This window comes from Gossypium hirsutum, chromosome A05 (genome assembly GCF_007990345.1).
Source record: "Gossypium hirsutum isolate 1008001.06 chromosome A05, Gossypium_hirsutum_v2.1, whole genome shotgun sequence".
Classification (NCBI taxonomy): domain Eukaryota; kingdom Viridiplantae; phylum Streptophyta; class Magnoliopsida; order Malvales; family Malvaceae; genus Gossypium; species Gossypium hirsutum.
Window position 1 is genome coordinate 48,629 of NC_053428.1, and position 10,865 is coordinate 59,493.

Sequence of the window (10,865 nt, forward strand, 5' to 3'; positions counted from 1 at the left end):
TCTTTTAGGCAAATTTCGAGGACGAAATTTATTAAAGGGGGGAGAATTGTAATGACCCGAATTTTACCAATACTGGAAAAGTGTAATTTCGGATCTCTGTTTATGAAAAATGAATTCGTAAATATTTATTAAAAATATTACGAAGTAAAATGAGTGGTTAATTAGAGCTTAATTAAGTAAATTTAACTTAATTAAGAGTGATTAGGAAAAAAGATTAAGTTGAATGAAGTGTAAAAGTTTAATTATAGAATTAAAGAAGATAAGGGGGACTAAATAGGGAATTAAGCCTATTCTAAAGAATGAGGCGGCAAAACATAAAAATCTTTGATTTTTATGTTGTTTAAACTATAAATATATTATTAATGTTATTATTTTATTATATTACAAATTAAATTAATTATATTATTATATTTTGAAATAAATTAAGAAAAGACAAATGTATGGTGTATATGGATATGGTGACATGTGTAATATTAATATACATACAATTGTAAAATACATGTATATTTACTTATCATATAAGTATATTATTAAATTATATATTAGTATTAAGTAAAAGATATTTATATAATAAATAGATTAAACAAAAGGCAAATGTAAGGATATAAATGGATACAAATGTTAAATAAATATTGGTTATTTAGTAGATTTTATTGTTATTATATTATATATATAAAACAAATGGAATAAAAAAAAGGAAGATAGAAAGAAACAGAATGAAACGAAACAGAGAGCAGGGGAGAAAAGAAAGAAAGAAAAGAAAGAAAGGTGGAAAAGGGAAAATTTAAGGTTTGAAGCTTTAAGCTTTAATAGGTAAGTCAATCAAGCCATTTTACTTAATTTTGATGTTTTAGAAGTTTCAGAACAAAGTTTTGATGAAATTAAGTTGATATTTTGAAAGTTATTTGATTTCTAGATATTGTCCATGTTAAATAAAATGATGAATTAAGGGCTAAATTGATAGAAATTCAAGTTAGAAATGATATAAGGATTGAATTGTAAAGTGATTCATAAGTTTTATGCTTAAGGACTAAATTGAAAGAATTTTGAAATTATGGTTTTATAATGAAAAATAGATAATTATGTCTAAGTTTGGTTAAAAATTGAGTAGAAGTAAAGTATGAATTAAGATAGAAAAGCAAGTGAATTTAGTTAGGATTAAATTGAAATTAAAAGTAGAAAATCAACATTTTGCACTAAGACTATTTTGGACAGCAGTAGTAGTCTAAGTTTGAAAAATCACCAAAAATTGTAGAAATTTAATTAGAGAATGAATAAAATATGGAATTAAAGCTTATTGAGTCTAGTTTTTTATAGAAGAAACATTATAAGCAATTGAATTGTAAATTATGAGATATAATAAATTTTGTGAGACAAGGTTAGAATGAATTCGGATTCTCCTGTTCTGACTTTGGAAAATCACAAAAAGTTGGAAAAAAATAATTAGAGGCTTAAAGTTATATTTTTAGAATCCCTAATGAGTCTATTTTCAGGAGAAATCAACTGGAATATTATCTGAGTTTTGTACTGTGAGATAATTAATTTTTAGTGAAGAAGGTTCGAAACTGTCAGATAGCGGAACAAGGGTAACTTTAAAGAATAAACTGTACTTATTGGCTAAACCAAAAATTCTGAAACTTTAATGGTAAGAAGATATATGAGTCTAGTTTCAGGAAAAATTAGCGGATCTTAATTTGAAGTTTTATAGCTCCAGATATAAATAATTTAGTGACTATGACACAGATGGACAACTTGAATATCTATTCCATAAAAGTAAATAATAAAAATTATAAATAATGTTACTTACAAGTGTGTTATATACATTAAGGATGTGGAATGGAGAGGAGGAGGAGGAAAATATATATGAATATTCAGTTAGCATGGCTAATTTGCATGTTTTAAGCTCATGGACTAAATTGAATAAAAGTAAAACTTTAGGGGATAATTTTGTAAAAATGTCAAAAATGACTAAATTGTAGGGAATGAATTGTTTTATTATCTAAATTAATGAAATGAATGAAACTATCAATTTAAGATTGAGTGAAATTTGGAAAAATGATAAATTACCAATATGCCCCTAAATCTTGGTATTTCTGCAATTTAGTCAGGTAGGTTCGTATATCCTGAATGATCATGTAAATATGACAATTTAAGTATTGTATCGTATTTTATATGATAATGAAACATGAAAATGAATGCTAAATAATATAAATTAATTGAAATTATTCTGAAAATCTCGGTAATGCCTCGTATTCTATCCCGGTCTCAGGTACGGGTATGGGGTATTACACTATTTTTGTAAAACGGATTTGTAAATATTTATTAAAAATATTTACGAAGTTAATTGTGTGGTTAATTAGGTTTTGATTAGGTGAATTTGTATAAATTAAGAGTAATTAGGTATAAGGATTATATTGTATATAGAGAGAAAGTTGAATTATAGATTAGAGAAAAGTGAAGGGACTAAATAAGCAATTAAACCTTAAATTAACAAGTGTTTGGTATTGGTAATGACATGTGATACATATATTTATAATAATTATATACTTACTTATTATTTAAGTAAATATATTATATTATTATATTATCATATTATTATATTATATTAGTATAATTAAAATATAAAATAAATAAAAGAAAGAAAAAAGAATAGAAAAGAAGAACAAGAGCAAATGAAACAGAGAAGAAAAAAAAAGAAAAAGAAAAAAGGGAAAGAAAGAAGGAGAAATTAGGGTTTTAAGGTTCAAAGCTTAATTGGTAAGTCAATTTAGTCCATTTTCTTATAATTTTTATGTTTTTAGAATCCTAGTATTAAATACTACTAACCTATGTTGAAATTTTAGAAAATATTGAATTTTTAGATGTTGTTCATGTTGAATAATTTAAGTATTTGGGGTTAAACTGGTAGAATTTTAAGTTAAAAATGAAAAAGTGTTTGAATTGTAAACTAAATTATAAGTTTTGAGTATTAGGGACTAAATTGTAAAAATTTAAAAATTTAGGGATTTAAATGAAATTAGAGAGTTGAATTTATTCTAAAGTGAAAATTGAATGAAAATATGGAATTAGTTTTAAAGAAATAAAGTTAGTCTTGGTTTAAGGACTAAATTGGAATTTAGACAAAAGTTGAATAAAAATTGAAATATTCAATGAGAAATTGTATTGTATTGTTGAATTTTAATTGTTTTAATTTCCGCAGCTAATGCTATACTGGAAACTTCGACTAAGAAAGAAAAAGATAAAGTTGACGAGGAGTAGCTCATAAATTCTAGTTTGTATTTCTATAATCCGAATTTAATTATTAATTGTTATATTTAATTTAAATGTTTATGGTAGGTAAATAAGGTAAGTGTTAGCATTTTTTATATTGTATTGAATGTATGTGAATTTGTGATTAATGTGACAATTGAATATTGAATAATTGTGCCATTTGAAAAGTGAATTGAAACCCTATTAACTGTATCAGGATGAGTCGGATATAGATGGCATGCCATAGGATTAGAAGAGTTCAGGGATTACTTCGACTTCGATTCGATGGGACACTGGGCGTCAAATTATTACTCCAGATAAATTCGATGAGGTATTGAGTACCAATTTACTTCGGCATAGCCGATGAGACACTGGGTGTCAACTTATTGCTTCGAATTATCTGATGAGGCACTGGGTGCCAAATTTGTGTGTTTTGGTTGGATCCATGTACCCGTCCGAGTCTGTGTCATATTAACAGGGGTTATTGAATAAAATAGTGTTATGATTGATAATGTGTGGTGAATGAAAAATGGTTAAAGACACATGAATTGTGTATTTATGAATTGAATATGAACGAACAATATTGTTGTTCAAATGATTTGTGTTTATATTGTAAAAAGCTATCTGGGATAGCAAATGTTAAGAATTGAATGTATTATAAATACTTTATTCTATGAATTGATTAATTGTATGATTATAGTTATTGTATGTTTTATTATTTTACCTTTAAAGCATTCGGATTATAGAAATACCACTGAGTTTATACTCAGTGTACGGTTTGCTTTCATGCGCAGGTTAAGTAAAATCAGATTGCCGATTAAGCATCCATCAATGATCCTGAACTCAAAACGCGGCGATGTATGTTTCTTTTTGTGTCGGCATGTACCTAGATGTCTTATGCTTGTCATTCTGGGAAGTGAATGTAAATTATGTTATAAGATTATATTGATTACTTATATGTGTGTGTGTGTGTGTGTGTGTGTGTGTGTGTGTGTGTGTGTGTAATGACCTGAATTTTACCGATACTGAAAAAGTGTAATTTCGGATCTCTGTTTATGAAAAATTGATTCGTAAATATTTTTAAAATATTTATTAAAAATATTTACGAAGTAAAATGAGTGGTTAATTAGAGTTTAATTAAGTGAATTTAACTTAATTAAGAGTGATTAGGAAAAAGAATTAAGTTGAATGAAGTGTAAAAGTTTAATTACAGAATTAAGGAAGATAAGGGGGACTAAATAGGGAATTAAGCCTATTCTAAAAGAATGAGGCGGCAAAACATAAAAATCTTTTATTTTTATGTTGTTTAAATTATAAATATATTATTAATGTTATTATTTTATTATATTACAAATTAAATTAATTATATTATTATATTTTGAAATAAATTAAGAAAAGACAAATGTATGGTGTATATGGATATGGTGACATGTGTAATATTAATATACATACAATTATAAAATACATGTATATTTACTTATCATATAAGTATATTATTAAATTATATATTAGTATTAAGTAAAAGATATTTATATAATAAATAGATTAAAGAAAGGCAAATGTAAGGATATAAATGGATGCAAATGTTAAATAAATATTCGTTATTTAGTAGATTTTTATTGTTATTATATTATATATATAAAACAAATGGAATAAAAAAGAAGAAGAAGGAAGATAGAAAAGAAACAGAATGAAATGAAACAGAGAGCAGGGGAGAAAAAGAAAGAAAGAAAAGAAAGAAAGGGGGAAAAAGGAAAATTGAAGGTTTGAAGCTTTAAGCTTTAATAGGTAAGTCAATCAAGCCCTTTTTACTTAATTTTGATGTTTTAGAAGTTTCAGAACAAAGTTTTGATGAAATTAAGTTGATATTTTGAAAGTTATTAGATTTTTAGATATTATCCATGTTAAATAAAATGATGACTTAAGGGCTAAATTGATAGAAATTCAAGTTAGAAATGATATAAAGATTGAATTGTAAAGTGATTCATAAGTTTTATGCTTTAAGGACTAAATTGAAAGAATTTCGAAATTATGGTTTTATGATGAAAAATAGATAATTATGTCTAAGTTTGCTTAAAAATTGAGTAGAAGTAAAGTATGAATTAAGATAGAAAAGCAAGTGAATTTAGCTAGGATTAAATTGAAATTAAAAGTAGAAAATCAACATTTTGCACTAAGACTATTTTGGACAGCAGCAATAGTCTAAGTTTGAAAAATCACCAAAAATTTTAGAAATTTAATTATAGGATGAATAAAATATGGAATTAAAGCTTATTGAGTCTAGTTTCTTATAGAAGAATCGGTATAAGCAATTGAATTGTAAATTATGAAATATAATGAATTTTGTGAGACAAGGTTAGAATGAATTCGGGTTCTCCTGTTCTGACTTTGGAAAATCACCAAAAATTGGAGAAAAATAATTAGAGGCTTAAAGTTATATGTTTAGAATCCCTAATGTGTAACACCCCCTACCCGTATTCCGAGCCTAGAATAGGGTACGAGGCATTACCAAACTTAATATGATTAATTACGTAAAAATCGGCCATAAAATTTCTTCTAAATTAAAAACTTTCATACATATGTTTAAATGGGCCTACGGGGCCCAAAACATATATTCAGGGTGGTTCGGGATCAAACCGTAAACATATGAAACTTTTGCAACACTTAGAAAATTTTCACACTTTGGAGAGTCACATGCTCGTGTTTTCAACCCGTGTAACTCTCTGTTTATAACTTCATCACCCTTGTCAATCGTATACTTCATATAAATAACAAGAAATGTGTATGGGCTCAATTCTCATTAAATTTCTCATATATATATACACAATTTCACGTTTTGTAATTATACTACATATATCAGCCATATCTCTGTAATCTAAATATATTTTCATAACAACTTATCTTGATTATGTCATATTTAAGCTTAAATAACCAAAGTATTTGAAATATCATCTTTAGGCAAATAGTACACATGAGGTATATAATTCCATAATTATGAATAAACACATTTATCAAACATTTTCCATATTCATATATCAACGTCTCATGTCTCGATATATCAATAACCGTCATTTTCATGAATTCCGAGTTCAATTTCATTATTATTTTCCTCGTGTTCAATTTATTCCATGTCGGAACTTTATTCATTAAAACATTTGAATTATCAATACATATGGACATTACATTCAAGATGAACAATTATATAATCACAAATGAATTCATTTATCAACCAAGTTCTATACTCATATCTTATCAACTCGTACTTCCTTGTATCACATAATTCCATGTAACACTTACCAAACTTTGTCAAATTAGTGAACGTCTTACAGAATTGAGTACTTCGTTTTCTCGATGCCATAGTTCAACTATGGTCTTACACATCTTCACATAATGATGCCATAGCCCAGCTATGGTCTTACACATATTCATATATCGATGCCATAGCCCAGCTATAGTCTTACACGTGATCACATATCACATATCGATGCCATAGCCCAGCTATGGTCTTACACGTAATCACATATCACATATCGATGTCATAACCCAGCTATGGTCTTACACGAATCACATATCTCACTGATGCTATATCCCAGATATGGTCTTATACGGTAGCATATATCACACTGATGCCATATCCTAGATATGGTCTTATACGAAAATCACTTGTCACTTGTAGTGTAACACCCCAAACCCGGCCCAGACATTACGACCGAATCCGGCGTGTCACATTGAAGTGTTTTTCGAAAACCATGTTTTCATTGAAAACCCTTCTTGATGTTTAGAAACTTTCATCGTTTAAACTTGAATAAAACCTTAGCCTTATTTTTTTCCAGAACGTGATTCATTGTAATAATCAAAACATTGTTAACAACCTTGTAAAATCTTATGGGAAACTTTGAAAACTTGTAAACCTTTGTAGTGGCAGAATCATGTTATTTTAAAAAAACAGTTAAGTATCAAACCTTCTTTGTCATGGCTTAAAGTGAATGGATACTACGCACCAGGTAGGATTCAAGAAAGGAGGAGGTGAGTCAATTAGACTGCTTAAGTACCTAGCTCTTCCATGATCCAATCCTAGACATGCACACATCCATTGCCACACTTTAAGCCTATTACTTGTCCATGAACAATAAATTAAGTTTAAGTCTATTTAAAATATTTATTTCCTTTGAAAACATTTACGTTGCGGAAGCTTTGCTCGGAAATCGTGATATTTTGAAAATAAGTAATTTTATAAAACGTGCTTTAGAGCTAACCAATTTAATAACCCAAAATATTAAAAATAATAAAAAGAGCGGCCTTATTACAACTTAAACCAGAATAAAAATGATCAAAATAATAAATGCGAAACTTATTTTAAAGAAAACAGAAACTTAATCTTCGTGGCCACTCTGAATCCCGCCCAGCTCCAAGTCCATCGATTTAAGGCTCACCTACAAAGATGGAAAAAAGGGGGGTGAGTTTGGAAAACTCAGTGTGTAAAGTATCCCAACCAGAGCCCAAATCAGTTCAAGCTTTACTGGGCCTAAGCCCTATTCAGAAATCAGTGTTAACTAGGCCTTAGCACATATCAGTATTAATCTGGGCCATAGCCCTATTACAATATCAGAGCATACTGGGCCTAGCCCATATCAGTATCGGTCTGGGCCGTAGCCCTATTACAAGTCGAGATATATTGGGTCTTGCCCATATTAACACAGTTGGGCCCATTTTAATACAGTTGGCCCATAATTAAACAGTCTCATATGATTAATGCATGATAACCCCATCCAACCCTGCACTTGCCTCCGTCCATCCCTACACTTCCTGTGGGGAATAAATCACACACGCCATCCCTACACTTACAGTGTTAGCACCGATTGCGACATTAACTATAATCCGCAGCAAAGCTGCTTATATCAAAATATGTGGCACAGCCACCAGATCGGGTTCTTCCTCCATAACAAAACCCAACCCCATGCAACAGATATACATGTCATGGCATACAACAAACATAATCAGAATATCATGCATTTCTGTCAAAATTAACCCTAGGGGTATAACGGTCATTTTGCACCTAGCGGTAAAACGATAATTTTCCTACTTAAGGGTATTCTAGTAATTTAAATATTTTGGGGTTTACATACATATTCTAACCATTAACACTTAACAGAAGCACTTACCGAGCGTTTTTACCGAATTGGGCCCGTTGGCCCACTAACCCGTTTTCGGCCCATTAAGCCCAAATATACCGAAGTGCACGAAATTGCGTACTCTACAATCATACTACTTGCGATTATCAAAATTAACAACCAAACCACCTCACAAGCGCTCGCACGCTTGCAAGTTCACAAATGCCGGCTTTTCGGCTTTTGCCGATCTAGTCTATGAGTGGGTGTCGTTTACACACCTGATTTGTAACGGTACGCTAGCGCGATCCACTCACGAGTTGCCTACAATCAAGTTACTAAACGTCAGTCTACATGCCGAAAACAAACTACGTACTATTCCCCCTTACCAAATTCAGCCAACATCCCTTACCCTAGAGTTCTTACCTTTTTGCCGAAATATGGATTAGATCTAGAGATCCAATCCGAATCAGTCTTCACACCCTTCACTGCACGCCCCTTTGTCCACGCTAATGCTTATACAATGAAAAAGAAAAAAAAGCACCAACACCCTTAGTCCAAACGTTAGCCACCCTTAAGGGGTTTCGGCTTTTATCTTAAACCATGAATAACTAACACAAATGATTCGAATACTTACCAATCGTTGTTCTGCCCAAGAGAGTGCTCTTATCTATGATTCTAATCCCGATCTACCATAGTCAGAAGAGACAGGTTCAAATAGCCAATGATTCGGCTTCCTACACCCTAGATATGAAGGTTTTCGGCTTTTGAAAGAAAAAGGGAAAAGGATAGAGATTTGGCTATAGCAAGATTCAGCTTTTTGAGAAATAATGAAGAAAGGAAAATAAGGGAAAAGATAGAAAGAAAGGAGTATGGGTTCGGCTATAGAGAAAAGAAAATATGAATGCAAGAGAGGGGAGAAGAGAGGAGAAACAATGAAGGTCGATCTCAAAAATAACCGTAGATATGAATGGCCCCAACCTAAATCTATTAGTTACTTAAAAATACTCAAGACTAACACCAAAATTTTAAGAGTTTTTTCGGCATTTAATTGCCTATAGCCGGATTGGTACTCTGCCATAAATCTTATTTCGGCATAAATTCCTTCCCAAATTTAAATTCCATACTTTTCTCCTAAATTTCAGCCCCCACCAATTTAAATCCTATCCAACTTCCTTGCACCATCAGCTGTAGTCCACCGCTTGACCGACTCAAGCCATGGCTAGGAGAGTTTCGGTCAAACTCTGACTCTCCCTCACGTGAGCAGCAAAAATCCAAACCTTTTGTGTGCGAGGTGAGGCTCAAACCCCAGACCTCCGTCTGCCCTTGTGCCTTCGCCCGCGTTGCCGGCCACTCTATCCTGCTTCTCTCTTTACTTATGTACGGTCACAATTAATTATAAACCTTACCTGCTGAAGCTCCGGTTACTTGCGAAAGAAAAAGGAAATTTTCCTTGCCTGCTGTACATCTCGAACCTGCGACCTCTTAAACACACGCATACGTTGCTTGCCACTGCGCCACAGGCTCTCCTTGTGTCAAACTTCATTCGCAACTTTCTTTAAGGCCTATTCCAACCGCAACCTGCATACTAAAAAAGAACCCAATTTGCGCGCGCCGTGCCTTGAACCCAGGCACTTCCTACGGCCTCCTAGCGTGCTTAGCCACTGGGCCAGGTGCTTCTTTATGCTAAAACTCAGCCCAAGTTATTAATAAGGCTTACTTCCCAGATTCTCTTAAGAGGCAAAATTTGAAAATTTCGCTAAAGCTATGGGCCGAGCCTGGACTTTTTCCCATACTATAAGCCATTCATATTTTATTTAAAAACTAAAATAATAATAATAATAACCATAATAATGAAAATTTCAAATACGATAATATATATATATTTTCCTAATAATAATAATTATAATTTCCATAAATCAATAAAATAGATACTGTAAAATTTTCTAATAATATGTTAATTTAAACACTAAATTAACAACAATAATTTTATAAATATATTTGTATCTAATAATTATAATGATAATAATTTTCATAAAAATTAAAATATTAGTACTAACATAAATATTTTATCAATATATATTTTTAAACACTAGTAATATTCAAAACTTCTCAATATTCAGGTTTTCTTCTATCCGAATCCCAGACTCAAAGTCCAACTCTTCTAAGCCCAATTTTTGGGGCGTTACATGTAGCCGAAGCTACCACTATTCACTGATCAGGTAGCCGGAGCTACCACTTTTCACTGATCAGGTAGCAGAAGCTACCACTTTTCACTTGTCACTGTAAAAATGTCAAAATGACTAAATTGAAGGGAATGAATTGTTTTATTATCTAAATTAATGAATTGAATGAAATTATCAATTTAAGATTGGGTGAAATTTGGAAAAATGGTAAATTACCAATATCCCCTAAATCTTGGTATTTGCAATTTAGTCAGGTAGGTTCGTATATCCTGAATGATCATGTAAATATGACAATTTAAGTATTGTATCATATTTTATATGA

General features: G+C 30.8%; 2 long non-coding RNA genes across 2 annotated transcripts; one reads left to right on the plus strand and one right to left on the minus strand.

Moving 5' to 3' along the window:
• Positions 1-761: 761 nt before the first annotated feature.
• On the plus strand, positions 762-3,952 carry LOC121229191 (uncharacterized). The gene is made up of 2 exons (XR_005926872.1): positions 762-813; positions 3,467-3,952. It is a non-coding gene; the product is annotated as an uncharacterized lncRNA (long non-coding RNA).
• A 3,606-nt stretch (positions 3,953-7,558) lies between these two features.
• On the minus strand, positions 7,559-9,319 carry LOC121229192 (uncharacterized). The gene is made up of 3 exons (XR_005926873.1): positions 8,784-9,319; positions 8,639-8,681; positions 7,559-7,682 (listed from the first exon to the last, which is right to left on the minus strand). It is a non-coding gene; the product is annotated as an uncharacterized lncRNA (long non-coding RNA).
• Positions 9,320-10,865: the final 1,546 nt, after the last annotated feature.